At 41.3% G+C, this 19,308-nt stretch overlaps 1 protein-coding gene across 1 annotated transcript in view; it reads right to left on the reverse strand.

Annotated features, from left to right (window-relative positions):
• The window catches only part of cacna2d2a (calcium channel, voltage-dependent, alpha 2/delta subunit 2a), a 140,187-nt gene that overhangs the window by 79,434 nt on the left and 41,445 nt on the right, over nt 1-19,308 (reverse strand). The gene's annotated exons all lie outside the window — the stretch shown is intronic.

Consider the following 19,308-nt stretch of genomic DNA (forward strand, 5'->3'; position numbering starts at 1 on the left):
TGGTGCCATACTGAGAACATCGGGAGTGGTCTCTGCCGGGATTTTAAGGACCATGTAGACGATTTTGCATGTTTTAGCCCATTAACTATAAACTATATATTTGCTGTGTTACTGTAGACTGATTTCGAAAGCGTACCTTATGTTTTTACCTTCAGGGCAGCCACTGGTTTACATTCATTTCAGCACAGAATGAACTCGGAGAGCCTTTGTTTGATATACAAGGGTGAACGTTTTGTCATCTTTATCATTATGCTCCGACATCTGCTACTGGAGGGTCGGCTGGTAAGCAGCAACCTTTTAAATTCAACAAATGACCAAATTCACACCATCACTTATCTTGATATCCATGTTTTATCATTGATTGTGTTGTTGAGTTTAGTTTGCAACACAAACTGTATCTCCTGAATGCAAAACTTTTCTGCAGCAGAGATAACAAAACATAAACATAAAAATAATAAAAGCACATATTGGGCAAAATGAACAATTAACCTACTGTACAGTAGAGTCTATATAAGCTCATTTTCATACTGTTCTAAAATGAATAAAAATCCACGGCTGAAATGGCATGCTGTGGGAAATTGGAGAAATTTGCAGTTAATGGACTAAAACATACATAAGCACTCATGTTCCTTTTCGAGAACAGGATGCCTTTTGCAGTGTCTTGCTAAAGCATACAGTGAAAACACAATATGCAAATGATGTTATATTGTATATATTGAATAATTACACAAAGGTAATGAATGACGGGGAAAAGAATAAAGAAAAACAGCAACACTACATCCAATAAAAGGACACTTTCTTTAGCAGTCATCACACTGGAAAATGATGCCATGTGAGTAGAAATATACCATAATCTGTGGACCATTTGGAAATCACAAACATGTGCTCGTTACAGGCATACAGATTAGCTCAGTTTCCAGTTCTCCAAAAGATATCATTTCTCCATTTTCATTATTCTAGTCCAAGAAATGACAGGATTAGTTGTGGCGGCTTTTAAACATCTGATGTTATCTTCCTCTCCTGGGTGAACAATTAATCCCTCTCACTTCCCTTCTTCTCACCCCCCGCCCCCCTCCCTCATCCAGGCTTCATCTCGCCTCCATTTCTCTTGTCCTCTCTTCTTCTCTCCCCCCACCATACTGTCTATCTCTCCCAGAGGAGATCTCTTTTACTAGAGAGAAACGGAGCTTAGTGCCCTGGCATTTAAATATCTTCAGTGTACTGTGGAGGTTTTTGTAATCACTAGTTACTGGTGTTACAACATGTCTCTGCACCCACAATTCAACACTGCACGTACATCATTAGCATCTGGCTGTTACATGTGGTGAAATCACTTTTACTAGGTCACTGTCTTCTAATAGGAAAATGAGTGCAAATCAAGGTTAGATCTGGCGTGTTTGTAAATCTAATTCAATTTCCATCAGCAAAAACAATATTAGATGGATGTTGAATCAGGTTCAGATTGCAGATACAGTATGATGAAATTTCAAATGATAATCTGTAACACGTTCATGTCAATATGTCTTTAGACTATCAAATGAAGCAGTTTGTCCTCATTGTGAGGGGCATAACTACCTTACTGGAAGGTGTCATGCTGTATGTTAATGCATACAACATCTGGCTAACAATGTAAATGTTTGATCACTCCGCTGCAGCTGGTCCTCATACAGTCTGCAGTCCGCGGTCACCGAGAGATGCTGAATATTCAACAAGGAGACGATGCTCAGCATTCACAAGTGCTGTGACTGGTGGCGACATAATGTAGGATCTTCACAATGGGACAATTTATATAAAAAATATCCACACCTGAATACATAACGGGATAGTTCTGAGAAAAATGGAAGAAAAATAGTTTGGTAATACTTTGGAAACACTGTACCTGGAGGGCCCATTCCAAGTTACTATATGCAAAAATTAAAGCTCAATCCCTCTTTTTCTTTTTAAACCCTCCTCCCAGTCCTGTCTAAGAAAATAATCCCACAGCTTTCTTTTCATGTCTGTCAGATGTGGATAGAGTGTGCTCTATTTTCTGAGCTGCTAATTCACTAGAGTGACTAGTAATATGTAATGTTATATTTTATTAGTGAAATATCATCTGGAGTTCAAAGCACCATCCAAGAAGCAACTGCACTTAGTTGTACCATACACCGTGTTCGGTACATAGACTGTATAAAAAGAAACGGACAAAGCTTCCAGGTCTGAAAACTGCAGCCAATGCCCGAAGTGCCTTAAACCTGCGTTCCTTCTAGTAGTCAGCAGGGGGCGACTCCACTGGCTCCCAAAAACAAGCACGATTGTATAGAAGCCAATTACAAAGTGACCCAACTTCTCACTTGATTTATTACCTCAGTAAACATTTTCCTAATGACTTTATGGTCTCAATCACTAGTTTGAAGTCTTCTTCTACACAGCATGATGTTCATTTGGTAAATTATGGTCCCATTTGTAGTAAAATAGACAATAAATCAGGGCATGAGCTGATGACGGGCGAGTTAACAGACATAAACATATGAATATAAAACAGGTGAGTGAAGAGACTGTACGCCACACGTTTAAAGGCCTGTCATCTGTCTTTGAAACACAGCCCAGCTGCCACAGGGATGTATAGTTGACTAGCTTGCTAGTTAACAAGATAAAACAGATAAACAAGCCATGTTTAGCGTTGTTGGAAAGCGTATTTTTCACATGTAGATCAAAGATAACTGTTTCCTCGTGCTTCTAGTCGTTAAGTACTGCAGGTTTCCTCTTGTTTCAATGCACATTTTAAATTGGTGTATAAAAAGATCTTGACGAAAATAAAATGTCTTAAGGGGTGGTGGAAACTTTTCAAATTCACAATGCAGTACTCACTTGCACCACCAGAATAACCAAAAAGTAAAGCATCAAGCTAGCTCTTTGGCCCAAGATACGTATGAAGTAACTGCAAGTTTCCCTCATTTGAATCCATCCTTGTCAAGGCTCTGGAAGGCTCCAGAACATGTCAAGTGTTTCTCCCCCTCTCTGTTGGCTGACAACTACACTAACTGATGCATGAAGAGAGAGGAGACAAATTCATTCAATAAACTGACATTCATGCATGCTAAGGTGAGCGTCATATGAAATACCAGGTCTCGCTTGTTTAATTGCCATATATAATTTCTTTACATCCTCTTGAAAATATCCACACGTTCGCTTTTGAATATTTGCTTTAAACATTTGATTGGATTGATGGTACTTACTGCTCTCCCAGGCTAAACACATGGACTGGGGTCCTGGACACATGAAATTGCGTGTTAATGAAACAATAAGGGACAGACTGTTTTCTTTTTGTTTTATATGTTTGCTCTATTTACTTACTTTATGGAATTAAGATTATTCTTTGTTATCAAAGAATAATCAAATTTGTATGGAGAATTGTAGAATTGGATATTCATTAAGATCAACAGGGGCTCTGATATGTCATTCGAGAGAGAAGAATTGGAGTAATTTAAGCTGACCACATGATTAAAGCAGTATTCAGGACAAATGACGAATGACAAATGAGACGACAAAAGGCAGAGCCAAGGGTGCACAAGGTCGTTTCCAGGTCTAATCAGCCTAACAAGGGTGAAAACACACATTTGAGAAGTCTTAAACTCAAATGAACAATTTTTAACATATGCACAAACGTGCAGACTCAGAGGCACAAACACATATGGCATATCTCATCCAGCACAAGGGTGTACACCATCCACATACATCTATTTTTAAAGAATGCACACACTCAGCATTGTTGGAGGGCAGACAATGAAAACACCTTATTTAAATCATTGCAAAAAGAACAAACTCATTTTCGAGAAAGCCTCAAACACACAACAGCCTGCTGGTATAGTCAGCATCATTATAGACCAACATTGGTCAAAGATTATACTGTGCAGCCCATTCTGTCCGCGTGTGTGAAGTCAATTTACCAGATGGCATTTTCAGTTTCTCATTACCTGAGTGGTACATACACTGTGCGACTTTTATTTCACCTATAATGCGCTAACCACATCTCCTGTTAGGGAAACAACACACTGCATGAAAGACAGCTACATAATATAAAAAAGAATAAAAATAAAATAAATATGTGGAAAAATCCTCGCAGGAAAGAAAGAAACTGTGAAAGATAAAGGGAGGGAAAGGGTTAGATGAAAATGAAAATAAGAAGATGAAGAAAGCGAAAGTGTGACAGAGGGAGAGAGAGAAGGAGAGAGCTAGGCACCGAAGCAGTCTAACCTTGACAGAGAGCATCTTCTGACAAGCATCTGCCTCCTGTAATAATTTAGAAATAATCTCCATCCACAAAGGCCCAGCAGTCTGGCAGAGCAAATGCTCTGTGCCTGATCGATCACTCCGATTCAGCCAGCTGCCGCTCTCTGTGTGCGCAAGCCCAACATCGATCTCAGGCCTTCTCCCTCTCCCTCTCCCTCTCCCTCCCTCCTCCGCTCTCTCTGCCGTACAGAGAAGGATGATAAAGTGGGGAAGGGGATGAAAAGGCAGAGAGAATGGAGATGCGGGTAGTGGTGTCATATTGAGAAAAACAAAAAGGAATACAGAAGAGAGACTTAATAGCAGATTTCAGAAATGATGGCGCAAAGTAAAAGAAAACAAAGTGAAAGCTATTGAAAACTGAAAACAAACAATTTATGACAAACCAGTGGAGGCATCGACACGAACTACAATACAAACTGAATCCAGGCTATTATGCTGCTCCCGCGTGATGCTCTGCTTTATGACAAATATCGTTCAATGGACAACAGAGGGTGCTTTTGTTGAGAGATTTTGGAGGTACAGTAGGTGACCACCCTGTTTCAGACACATGGAATACACACTAGCACACACAGGCACATCCCACCAACACATCCAATTACTACTCAGCATTGTGACAGCATTAACTGCCACTGTGCATTTGGCCCCTAGCAATTAATTGACTTTTAAATAGTCTGCCATTAGCACCAATTTAAATGAATAGATGTACTCCTCCGCCTTCACTTAACATACTTTGCTGTGGCTGCCTTTAAGAAGCAGCACCATCTGAAATGATAGTGCAGCAAGCGATGTTTCAGAACAGGCTGAGGACAAAATTAACCATACCCCTAAAGTATGTTATTATCATGCACACTATAATTACAGTATCAACATCAGATTAAACTTTTACACTGAAACACCTGTGTACAGTGTATAGAGGGTATTACATGACACCAAATTTGTCTGGAGGCAAGTAAGTAAGGGAGATCTAGGGAACTACTGCTCAGGTGAGCGTACACAAGAACATTATTTCCACTTGGTGTGGGGTGGCACATCGCCCTAACATTTACAGTTTCAGTTTGATTTTTCTCACTGTATAGCCATCATATTGAAGTTGAGAGAAGAGAGGAGGCGATGAAAAATATTGATATGCTGATCTAGATTGCTTTCTAGTCCTGCTCCAACAACAATTAAACTTCACAGAAAGGGTCTTCTGGACTTTATTTGCCCTGCGTTTTCTACTCTACCCTCTGATCGGTGAACGTTTGTAGCCGCAGTGCCTGAGGAGGACTCAAGGCAAGACTCAAGGTTAGAAAAATTTCTTTCCTTTTCCCTTTTTCAACTTAAATAAATAAGAAAAAACGATCTGTGTTTTTGTTCATCTTCAATATTCTCCTAAAAAGAGGCTGAATTCCACTGGCATTAATGTAATACAGCAATGAGCATAGCATCGGAGATCGTTTTAGCCGATGAGACCACCATTAATTTGAAAAATCCAATCATCAGTTTTATAATAATGAAGGAAAAGTGCAGGAAATAACCTTCTTTTGTTTATTAGTTTTTCGGGGGTTGCCTCAAAGATCCTCCAGCTTAATGTGCCCCCATCCGCCTGCGAAGCCAAACCTACAGCCTAGATTGCATAAGTGTAACGTATGGAAGTGTGTAATATGAACTGTACAGTATGGGAAGAGGGAGGGCGTCAACTGATAGAGGCTTATTGTGATAAGCTCAACCTGAGCTTGTAAGTTTGTAATCAATGATAGGGATTAATGTGTATCAAAGAGAAGAAAAAGAGCTAGGTTGCTTTTATCTGAGGTCGCTAAGATTACAGGAGCAAAGGACACACATGAAAAAGAGTGTGGGGGGGCGGGGGGCGTAAGGGGAGAGAGAGAGAGAAAGAGGCAAGAGAGTAGCGAGGGGGAGAGAAAGAGAGGGGGACAGAGTGAGATAATTATTATCATAGAGGTGGTTTTCCAAGGTCAATATTTGAGATTCTCCTCGACTGTCTCTCTGAAGCAAACCCCCCTACCACCCCCCCCCCCCTTCAGCACCTCCTCTCTCCACCGCTGCCTCCGGGCAAACTCCTATCTTCCTTTCCCTTACTCTCCCATTGCAACACCTTCTCCCTGTCACTCATTCAGCAGAGGAAAGCAGCGTCCCATCCCCATGGCCACCTCCTCGAATGAGCCAAAGATATAGCCGACAGCTGCCGTATAGTTTTTCTAACACAGAATGAATTAAATGGGCAATGAACAAACAAACAGGCCTCCTTTTCTGTGTAGTTGGGGAGCCACCTGTCAGTCAGCGAAGAAACAAGGCAACTGGGCATCAAACCACATCTCCCAGCCACTATTTCGTTGGCCTGTAAGGAAAAACACCTGCCAATCATGAAAAGTGTTAGGTCATTATGTTATGACAGGCTGTCAAAGCTCAAGACAGTGGGGCAGAAATTAGAGGAGAGGAGGAGGAGGAGGAGGGACAATAGGCTGTAAAAGAAGAGGCAGAGGAGCTATAGTTTGACATTGGAAGTTAAAACTCCTCCCGAGGACTGGAGAGTAACCAAGAGATTAAGATTTTAGCAAAGCAGTCTTTCAATTGTCCAAAAATGCTAACAACTCATAAAGACAAATAACAATACACACATGAGGTTCAAACAGGTTTGGAAAATTTCTGCAAGTTGTGGATTTGGGAGAAAAGTTGTCACAGTGTAACAGTAGTTAGAATTTCTTTCTCTTCCATTATCTATAGATGAAAACAGGTAAAACAGTCCACTGCAGGCTGTAGACTGTAGTTTTGTTAGGGATTTTATCAAATCCTTCAAATTTAACTGGTTTCACTCAAAAGTGGGAGTGGCTTAGCAAAAAATGAGTGCATAGAGCTGCTGAGGCCTGCTGGCTGCCACCCACACTTTATCACAGCTGGATTAACTGACCAGAAAAATAATCGTTAGTTAATCCCAAAAATAGTTACAAACAGTCACCAACGTCACATCTTAACTGCAAAACATGTATTTAAAAGCTGGTAAATGTCACCAACAAAGACTTTGAAAATCAAAGGGAAGCCTCATGTGTGGAACCTGTGACTTGCGCAGACACCCACACACACACAGAGCATGTGTAAAAGAGTGCCACCAGGAGGGCTCCGGGCATTTGTCTGTGCAAAAGACCAATAAAGGCCCTATTTCTTTTTTGCATTGAACCATGATTGCAGGCCACAACTGACATGAGATGATGCAACAAGCTTCAACTTGAGAAACAAACACACCAGAAGAAAAGTGACAGCACTCTGCAAATGAATGCAAAGTTAGGAGAAACTGAATGGAGAGAATAATTCAGAGAGAGAGAGAGAATCTGCAGCCACCTCCCTCAGTCAGCCAAGGAGAACTGAGCTGAGGGGAAGGCGAGGGGAGGGAGGAGGAGCAGGGAGGGCTGAGGCGTGTGATGCCTTTCTCCCTGGGCAGGGCTAGGGTGGCAGGCGCCCAGATAAGCTGGGGCCGAGCAAAGATTAACTGCTTGCTCTGATGGAAGAGCAAAATAAAGGCAAGCCGACCTCTGATTCCCTTGGCCTCTCTGCGTGAGTGTCCTTACTCTGTGGGGACAAGTGGTAGAGTTTGTGTACATTAACCATGATGAGAATGATTAAACAACACCAGCACAGGCAGAGAGAAACTAACGTCATTCCTCCTGTGAGCAATATGAGCTGCATGACCTCTCATATCCTTTCAAACCCCTTTTTGTCTTCCACATGCAGCCAAACTTTTCATTTCCTCCACTGCAGACTTATACAATAGCCTTTGTGGGCGCACCTGAAGAGCTGGCAAACAGCTCTGAAGACCACTTCTAATTGTGGAAGCCCATCCAGTTGCTGAATCACAGGTGTTGCATTAAGACAGAGGTTTCCTGGTGAAACAGAGCTGTTCTGCAAGATCTATAGTGGTTCAATGAAGTTGATTTCTTGGATCATTCTAGTGTGGTTGAGCTGAAGTTGCTTAAACACTGTTCACTCTGTAAAGAATGGATCTTTCCTTCAACCCCAGGCGCCTGGAAGTGAGCGCAGTTTCACAGACTCCCATTCAAGGGTGTGGGCTGAGGGTTGGGCTGCCCAGGGGGTGATAACAGTCATTTTTTTTAAGTTTTTCTTTTTTCTATACAAGTCTCAATATAAGTCCCAACCTGTCGACTTCATCAGCGTTGGTCTTTTAAGGTTCAGGGATGATTCAAAACAGAAAATGGCATGTTGAGCCAATTTTAACAGATGAAATGCTGATTCTTAACATCAGTATTTATGTGTTACATCACAGTACAGTCATATTATTTAGTTCTCAGCTCAGACATATTCATGTGCAGTACCTCTTAAAACAAGTTAAGTCTCTGTACGGGTACGGGATCAGGGAGTCCCGATTAATATCTCAGCTGTTGAAACTGCCGTGTCCTGTATATGTAAATGTTACAGGGTTTAGGTGAGTGTATGTTGATGACAGAGACCTTAGACAAGGCACATATCACTGACACATCCAAAACACATTTGCACTGTAGGAAAGGCCAGTGCCTTCTGGCACCATAGAGATTGACATCTTGTCATGTTGCTGATCTAAACGCTCCATGAAAAACAAAACATCAACAACAAAAAACAAAATTATTACTTATTATCAATACACTTAAATGTATGGTTAAACACTAGAGCAGAATAGAGGGGAGAATTCTGACTGACTTACAATCTGAAAGTAAAAAGTGGTGTTATAGTAACCAGGTGTTAGTAGTGAGACCACACACTCTCACACAGCAATTTGTAGATCTATGCACAGGAATGGGCATTTTTGATAGTTAATGTATGCGTTGTTAATGTTTCAATCCTACGCGTCAATCTGGTGTTTATATTAAACGGGTCTAGAGTGACGATGTATGTAATGTAATGCAAGTTCCTTCATTCAGGATGTAGGCTACCCTGTTGTAGGGTGACACTCTCAAAAAGCCTCAAACCTCAATTCAGTAAAATTGATTTGTCTGTCTGCCTCTCTGCATGCTCGGCTGTAGAAAAAGAATAACTTGACAAATGTAATTACTGAGCTCAAAACATAAAATACTGTTCAGGAGACATTTGTTGACATTCATTTGGTGTTACTACATGTGTGTGAGCATGTGTTTATTTGGTTGAGCACCATACTGTGAAAAAAAGCCCCTGTTCCTCCGATCAATGGTCTGTCAGGAACCAACAGCTCCTTTTCAGGGCACAAGCCCCTTATTTGCCTTGTCCATTTCACAAGGAAAAAAAGAAGGGACTCGCTCCAGCAGAACCCAACACTCCATCACATTGGAATTAAAGCACAGCCTCCCAGGGTCAGAGGCAGGCTATATGGATATCAGGCCGGCATTCAGATAGTGATTATTTATCTCACCACCAACAGATACTTCACCCACAAGCAACATCCGTCCTCCCACTCATGATCAGGTTAAAAAGAAATTCTCAAAACAGCATGAAGACTTCTACTACTGAACCAAAACAAACTTAAATTTACACGGGTAATGTGCAGTTTCACTGCATCGAAGATTTTTATGCAAAGAACCACTCAGGCAATTAAGTGATGTTTAATACAGGATTAATGAAAGTAGGAGTTAAACGAGTCTCATTTTTCCATCTCTATGGTCTGTATGCGCAGAAGTTTGCCCATCGAATTCCTCCCATGGGAACCGTTTTGCTATATGGCCTCTCAGCTGATGATGCTGATAAGAGGGAGCTGGTAGATAATCGCCGGGATGAAGAGGAGGTAGCGCATGTGGAGGGATCTGATTGGGTGGAGGGCTAGGGGACTGGAGGTGGGGTAGATTTTGACCTGCTTAGAATAGCGAAGCATAATTACATGTTTTATTAAAAAAAGAATTTCAACATTCTACAAAAGGGTCTCGCCAGGAAAAGCAGATGACCACACTGTACCATTTTGTCATTGAAAACACATTTTCTATTCGAACAAGGCTCTATTTTTTCCACAGCGCTTATTTCATTTTTTCCACTGCACAACGGTATAACATATATTTTCTATTTGATTGCTGTGGCGTTTTTCAGAAGCCCCTTTCATAAAAATGATCTTTTTCAATTGTGCCCTCTAGGAAAGCAAACACAAGAACACACAAGAGGACTGCCTTGCAATTGAAAAAAAAAACAGGGAAAAAAGTCTACGTTTTAGCACAGTGATTCCTGATTCAAGTGTCTCTATCTCCCCTTTTCTTTTCCCTCTCTGCGGATACAAAATCGCACATGGGAGACTAGAAATATATGTTTTATGCAGCTTGGAGAGACGGCTGCATAAAAGCACAAAGCAGTCATTTCTATTCATTTGTCTCTCGCTGACGGGGAAATGAAGGAGTGAAGCAGATGCTATTGCTACGTGAACAAGTTGCTTAAACACAGAAACCATTTTTTCCTTTCAAAAAGAACTTGGATAATTAGATGCTGAATCACCCCCCCCCCCTTCCTGCCTGGAACCCATATTGTCACTCAAATGAATGATTTTGTGAGAGGCAGGAACACGGCAAAAAAATATAAATCTGCTGTACACCGGCATTTGTTTAGGAGGAAAAAGGGGAAAGCAGAGCATTCAAATGGGGCTGAAAACGATACATTGAGAGCTAAAATAAACGTGTGCGTTGAGGATGTGAATGAAAGTGCTGGAGGCAGCATGCTGCCGTGAAGCAGATCAGGTTCTGACATTTTGTCAAATGTAAAAATCTGCCAAGAAATAGTAGGTGGGTTGTTGTGACCTTTATCAGTGGGAGTGATAGAATGACCAAATGCTATAGATGTAAAAACAGATTGCCGTATCTCTAGATTTTTCTAACAAAATGCTGTGACCTAAACCTGTGTGTGTTTGTAATGACCTCCCACTCTGTTTGTGTGTACCACTGTGTGTGTGTGTGAGTGTGTGAGCATGAGGGTTGCTGACCTTCTGATGCACCTGAAGTGGGCAGCAGCATAGTGATGCTACTGCAGGTGTTTGTGAGTGCACAGGTGACTTCTCCTCTGAAGGTTAAACAGGCGATGCTTCAGCAAATTCTCTCACGGCTTAGAAGAAGTTAGTCGGCCATACGTTGAATGAGGCAAGCGTGTCCATTCATATGTGTGTGTGTGTGTGTCTGTGTGTGTGTGTGTGTGCACGTGTGCGTGTGTGTAGTGTAATAGCTTTGCTGCAGGTTGTAACAGATGGTTGCTAATGGAAGTTCATAGATCTGAATGACAGGGGCCAGGGGATTGGGGAGGAGATTATGAGAGGGGGTGTTTGATTCAGTGCATGTTTGCTGTGTGTGTGTGTGTGTGTGTGTGTGTGTGTGTGTGTGTCTCATTGTACGCAAGCACAATTAGTGTCTATGTCAAGAAAGTAGACCAACTAATGCTTCTAGTCCTTGGGTAAAGGAAGATAAATGTAAAACAGACGTTTTTAGCCACATTAAAGGTGTAGCTTCAGGGATAATGATGTCTGTCTGATGGTCAGTCAGTCCATCAGTTTCGTCTAGTGTGAAATTTCTCGACAACAATTGAGTGGATTGTCATGAAATTTTGCAGTTATTAATGCTCATCATGACTTTGATGATCCTTTGACTTTTCATCCAACACCACCAGCAGGTCAAAGCTCACCTGTCCAGTGAAATATTTCATCCAGTTGATGAGATTTTGTGCTTGATGACATTCAGGGATCCCAGATGATGCATCCTAATGACTTTAGTGATCCCTGATGCTTTCCACATTTGCGGTTTTGAGTGAAGTGTCGCTCCAACTATTAGATGGATTGCCATGAAGTCTGGTACAGACATTAACGTTCCCCTCAGGATGATCACTTTAGTGATCTCTTAAAGCTTCATCTGGTGCCACCATCAGCTCCAAATCTTGATTTGTCCTATACTTTGTTCTGTTCCATAACTAACACCATTCCAATCCGCCTCAGTTGTACTTTGTGTTTTACTGCTAATTGGCTAATGTTAGCGTGCTAAACTAAAATCGTGAGTAAACTAAAGATTTTACCTGCTTAAACTTAAGCACTGTCATTATGGACATGTTAGCATCCTGCTACTAGCATTTAGCTCAAAGCTGGGCCCTAGTGCAACAGGAACGCTGTGGCTGAGTCATAGTTCCGTTTTTTGTGGAATACTATTTATATCATAAACATATATGAGTATTAAAAAGCTCGTTCTCAGTTTGATACTTGATGTTCATTTCATTGAAGTGGATGGTAATGGGAAGTCAAACTGGAACTGTCATTTCTTGCTGACATTCTCTAGTATCCCTCAGCTCATTCACGTAGAAATCTGATTTAGTAATTGCTTTGAATTGTTTGCGGAGACAATAAAACAGCAGATTATGACTGACAATATAACAATCAGATAATAAAAACAGTCCTCGTGCTATGTTTGTTGCGTTTCAATAATCATCAGATGTACTGAAAACATTGCAGAGACGTTTCAAACATTGAACATTTTCTTCTGCTACAATACTGCATCTGAAATATCTTTTTAATGGTTTTCAGACATTTTGCAGTTTGCCAAGAAATGCCAAAACATCATTCAAAACATAATTTTGAAGGAGCAGTCCAGCACCCTAAAGGCATATGTAAAAGATACCATAAATGGTGAACGTCCTCAGGAACCTGATGGAATTTATGTGAACTACACTGAAAGAAAATTGGTATGCTTTTGCCAATCAGTGCACACTGAAACTTGTAAAGTTTTCTCTTCTATTTTTACCCAAGTAGAACTCGGCCTACTTCCCCTGTTCTTCCCTGATGGGACCTGAGAGTTATAAGTGCCTCTCCAAAGGCCTACAGGAAATGGAAAACCAAATTACTTTGTTAAAGTCTTATGGTAGTGGTGGTGGCGGCGGTGGTGGTGGGAGGGCTGGGGTTGTAATACGTAGCTATGTCTTCTACAACAGCATATACAAAATGTTTCACGCATGTTAAAGTTCTGGCTGGTGATTGGGTTCATTAGTTATTCAAACCATCTGACCTCCCCACAGCACTGCTCAGGCGCACTCATTATGAAGCCCTTGTAATTCATTAAGCTCCCTAAATGAACACAAGCCATACCGAGGGGTACATGCTATTACTGAGTGGCATGCTGTGCCTCAGGGAGGTTAATAGTAAGTATGTGGATCAAGTTTTAATGCTATGATGAGGGCAGTACTGTGCGTTAACCACCTCCATCAGAAAAATATTTGGTTAGCAGGGGAAAAATAAACTGCAAGGGTGTAAAGATATAAAGATTTATTTTGGCTCCATGCAGACTTCAATGAACATGAAGTACTCATTGTGACGTAAAGTCAGCAAATCATTGTGCTACTTAATGCAGAGACAAAAGATACACATATACTTAGAATAAAATAAACCTCTGTGCCAGAAGACTACTTTAATACTGATGGTAATGATGAGCAGAGCACACACACTCCATATATCCCCTCAAATATTCACTTGAGTGGAACCCCAGAATGAGGTGTGAGGAGAGCGAGGCTGCAGGGGAATCTTGCTCCCTCTGAAAGTGAGAGACAACTCCTTCATTTGTCATCGCTTCACGCCAACAGGAGGGACATAATCACTTGCTGCCGGTGGTGTAATTCATTGTCTGCACACCAGCTGCTGTCGTACTGCTGCTGTTGGGAATTACAGAAACTTAGAACTCAAGTGTTTCGAGTGATTTAGAAAGCTTGGCAATATTTTTTAAGATTCTTTTAAAGGCTGTTTAAGGTTCGCATCGATTTAACAGCAGGCAACACGGCACAGGAATGCCAAACTGATTGAAAAGAATGGCCAGTGGCGGTATTAAAATCCGTAACCAGACCCACATTAGACAAAGACAGAGCTTCACCTCACTAATCCTCCAGCTCTAGTACACTCCACCACTGAGGGCCAATCCAGATCCGAATGACAGCTCTCACTGCTCACAACAGCTTCACAGTGGCGCGATAGCGGGAGCCTAATTTTTAGGGCTGCTGGCCCTTTAAAAGACCGAGGGCTAAATTTAGCTGTTATAAATTGGTTATTTGTGCCGGATGCCTGTTCAATTAAAGCCAGTCACTGAGGCGTCTGAGATCTCACTGGGATGACGACTCAAGTCATCAACCACACACTCCAAGGAGGTGCTTATACTCCCACTGTTGCTGCAGTAACAACAATTAAACTGTTGATTTCTTTTTGTTTTTTGGCCCGCCATTAACAATAAGTGTATGAAGTATGACTTGTCATTAAAATAGTACACAGTTACTGCCTTTTCTTTAATTATCAAACTACTAAACGACCAAAGCTACATTGCTCTGATGAAGATAGTTTTGTTTAATCGTTGGTCTTCATCCTAATAAATAAGCATGCAGAGCAACAAGAGCGTAAGCAGCTTCACCTCCATTTTGTCTTGACAGATTTTTTTGCAAGCCAGCACCTCATCAAACCAAGCGAGCATTTTCACCCCAACTTCTTCAAAACTGCATCTCCCTTGTGAAAACAGTGATTGAACTCAAAAACAAAGCCACCTCACACTACACAGCTAATTCTCCAGTGTTCATGAGGGTCGGCTACTCAGTGACAATTATTCTGAGTTGAGAGGTCACAACTGTGACCATCAAACGACAAAGTGTAAATTGATGGTTGTTGAGTTAGAAAAACATATACTAGTGTTCTTACAAATAATGATTTTCATGTGTTCTCTGTCAAAGTGAAGTATACAAAGTTATCAGAATGACTGACTTGAAAATGAGGCCACAAGCAAGGAAAATAAATGCCTGACAGACAGGCTGCTGCTGCTGCTGCTATTTAGCTGTTTGATAACTTTCACATTTCATTTGGCAGGTGACTTCAGTGTAAACAGGTCACAAAGTTCACAGGTGAGTAGATCCAAACGTTCACACCTGTGCCAACACGTGCGTGCTCACACTCCTTTCAGCATACATGTTGTCTGTGCGTGCCACACGGGAGAGACTGTGTCTCAGTGAATTATTAATGGATGTAATGTGATGACAGATGACTCGGAGCGGCCCGTCCCTCCCCATCCCTGACCCGGCCGTGTCGTCTTGGTTTCCTCGGTCAGGAGGAGACGGAGGCCCACGCAGTCTGATTGATTAATTCTGTCAAGCACACTTTTGCCGTCCCTGCACAGTGTCCGGTCCGAGCTCTCCTGCAATCTCTCACAATCACTATCAGCATGACTGCAAAGTCACAGAACATCTCCGTCATTCCTGAGAGACAACCCGCCCACCGTCCACCATTTTCTTGAATAAACCTGCAGTATTAACTGTAGTAACTTTGCAGTATTGGCAAAACTCCATGACTACAAAATGGCATGAAGAAATTTTGACTTTTTGACACATATGATGTAACATACATGTTCTGTATCAGAAGAATCTCCCACAGTTCATTTTATGATTTGACAGATCTGACCAGTCTTAACTCAGGGTCCCCCTACTAGTGTTAGATAGCTCAGTTAGGTATCTCCCTGACAACAAAGCAAAATCCATTTTGCTGATGAAGAATGAGAGACGTGGTTCAAAGCTCCTGGAAAAGTAGAATAAGTGGATCTTGAGTTGAAGGAGTGGATTTACATTTTGGGAAAAATGCTTATTTACTTTCTCACCAAGAGTTAGATGAGAATACTGATACCTGTGCATCACATCTGTACATTCAAGCTACAGTCAGAGGCCGAAGAAGCATGAAGACTGGAAGCAGGGAGAAACGGCTAGCCTGTCTCTGTCTAAAGGTTATAGATGTTTAGAAGCATTTCCAAGGTCAAGAATGAACACAAGCAATGATCTAAATGGTGGTGTATGAAGGTTACGTATCAATCTGCTTACAGCATGCCAAAGCCACAGAACAACAAATGAAGGGTAAGACAGACAAAAAAGAAAGAAAGATATTAATGTATGTGGGAAAATAATGAGCTACATCAACAATATTGTTTCCACAGAGACTATAAGAAAAAAAGATAAACCTTTGGGTTCTGTGACTGTTATACAGGAGATACAGGAGATGCTGGACTGGGTGCAAATACACCTCAGGTGTAAACATCCCGGATGCGACTACACTACATGTCAGTTTCACTTCTATTCTAAAGGTATTTGCATCTGCTGTCGCTGCGTCGCACACAAACCTCAGAGTGAATCACATCTTTTTTATGGGTCACTCTTGTTTTTCCGTAACGTTGAAGTGAACCACAGATCTCAGCATGCACACTTGTTAAACTAAAAGGCCTCAGTGCTGACATCTGTTCGCCCTCCGCTAAGGTTTCCTCGCTAACTTGCGTTGCTTGTCATTACATTTCCTTGGCTGTATTTTAAAAGAGTATTCCACCGGCCTCGTCCCTTCACCTCCCTGCCTCATCTCCATGGTTTGACCCTGCAACCATCTCAATAACTCAATAGCAGAGTTCTGGATGTATATCCATCAAGCAGCAAGCAGCCTAGAGCCAGCCATCCTTCAGCCTGTAAGTGGTATTGGGATAGTATTGAGATCTGTGTAATTGGATTAGACCAACCTTAGTCCCTTCTCTATTCCACCAGTCCCCTCTGTGAAATCATAACTTAAGAGCTTTGACAATGGTAGTTTTGCTGCACGGCAGCTGATGGGAATGTAACATGATCTCTGCCTGTAGCTTGTGGCCTCATCTTCCCTCCCCGAGGCTGGAAAATCCCAGCAGCGGCCTGACTGACAGCTCCAGTCTGCCTGGCCTTGACTGACAGCCAGCAGGATGTCGTGCGGTCTCAGATGGTTCCGAAGAGCCCAACTGATCTCAGGCCTCTGTGGCGCTCATGTGGAGCATCACAAAGAGGAGCACAGGAAGGGATGAGGGCTCAGATCAGTCTAGGCAGTCTATCACACCTGTTTGGCTTTATACACATGACAGGTTACATGGAGGGCTGTGTTCTCTCTGGCTGCTCTGGGTTAAAAGGCCTGTCAGACAGACACTCTCGTTGTATCGCTCAGCTGTGAGCCCGTTGCTCTGATAGCACATACTCACAGGAAGACACAATGAAAGTACAAAGAGGCACATGCAGACTGATGCATGTGATGTGCATATGTAAACAAACTCTCAAACATTAGAATTTCTCAACTAACACAATCTCAGATAATGGCAGCAGAGTAGGGCCTAGTGTATATATAACTATCCTTGTGTGTATTGTGGTTATGGGGCAAGTGATGCGTACTTATGTTAACAAGCACTATTCAAGGTCTAGTAGATCGTATTGATTATTAGATACCAGTTTACTCCACAAGTGTAAGAGACAGAAGGAACAGTGAGAGAGAAAAAAATAGTCGAGAATGCTGATTTTACAGGTCCGTGATTTCTCTCTTACACAGATTCCTAAATAATTTCCTAGAAAAAAATACTGCCTATATTTTGTAATCTTCAGTTGTAAAATTCAGTCTCCATAAATATTGAATTCTATCTTTTACACATTGGACTTGCTAATGTATTGGAATAGATTTCAGATGTTTCAATTGAACACCGACTACAATGTATATATTTTCTCTCTAATCAGCACCAGGCTACATTTTTTTTTCATAAAACTTGGAAATCATCAGGATACAATATAATAAAGATAAAAAAAATAATGATGCCAAAAAAGTCCTCTAAAATATTAGCCAGGATATGACTTGAAGAAGACGACATTGCATTTTCCAGAGATGAGCATAATGGAACGTGAATAGAACAGCAAAAAACAACACACAGAAAACTTGCGGGACACAGTAACTTGCTAAATTCAAAGCTGACAGGCTGCAAAGTCAGCTCATCTACCCTCCAGTAAAAACGTCCAGGTGTCAGCTGCAACTCACAGAGCCACTGAAATAAGCTGAAATTTTGAACAGAGGAAGAGTTCCTGAGTCATATTTCCACCTGCCTCAGAAAACAAAGATTGAAAAAGATTTGAAAAACATGCAAGCCTGTCATCCTACCAGGGATTGTGTTACATTTTAATTTTGGCACAGGCCATAGAATCAGATCATTGTTTGCAAAGACGACTGAAGCCGGAGGCAAGAAAAGGAGAGCAGACAGGGACAAGGAGTGGAGGAGATTAAGACAGGGGAAGGAAAAGAAGAAAACATTGTTGAGGCTTTTGACAAAAATTAAGTCAGCTTATGCTGCTTCCATTTTAGGGTGAGGGGAACATTAGATTCACTGCACTTTGAATGACTTTTTATAGATATTCAGACATATTTCAATAGTGGTTGTGTGAAAGTAAGCATACATCACAGTATTATTTATGCCAAGTGTGGATGTTATAGCTGAAATACAGTTTCCAACTGTGTCTTCCTCAGTGCAGTAATAATCCCAGCTATAATGTGCGCCCAGATAGGTAAACAAACAAACGCAACTACCTTCTTCTCCCTCACCTCTTTTCAAACTATACAAGCACAGCATTTAAATGATTAGAATGTGCTGCTAATTTAGGAATTAAGGCTAAAGCAACTAAATCCAGAGCACTGAGAAATGATTCCCACCCCACTTTATATCAGTAACTGAGTATTTAGAGTCAATGTGTATTTTCTCATTAGTAATATAAACATGAATTACAACGAGTCACCCCAAGCAGTATTTAAATAGGTTGCAGAAGAATAATTTCTTCTTGCACGCGTGCACACGCCTGTGCGCACGTACACACACATTTCCACTTGTTTTAATGTGTGACAGGGAATATTTGGGCCTAAATAACCATTACAGGGGGTAGAAACAGGCTGGAATATAAAACGCTGTCAATACAGTGCTGAGCGGAGTTTGAGACCTTCTTATCTACAGACTGCATTAAGACATGGCTTTCACTTTTCTGCCTGTATGAATAATAAGTCCACATGAATTTTTTTTTTTTTTGCCTACAGTCTTGCATTTTTAGTTTTAGTGAAAAACTAAATCATAACCCGCCTAAATGAAACATTTTAACTTGTTACATACAGTTTGTTAAGGTTGGCATTCTATAATGACATAATGACTCCCTATTTCTTAGCACTGCTCGTTTGCTTTTGCAATTTTACCATCTGACTCTCTTTTCCTCTCCTGTCTGCTTTCGTCTTTTGATATTTTTCTCCAAACTCTTTCCCTC

The sequence above is a fragment of the Pempheris klunzingeri genome, chromosome 2 (assembly GCF_042242105.1).
Source record: "Pempheris klunzingeri isolate RE-2024b chromosome 2, fPemKlu1.hap1, whole genome shotgun sequence".
Taxonomy (NCBI): Eukaryota; Metazoa; Chordata; class Actinopteri; order Acropomatiformes; family Pempheridae; genus Pempheris; species Pempheris klunzingeri.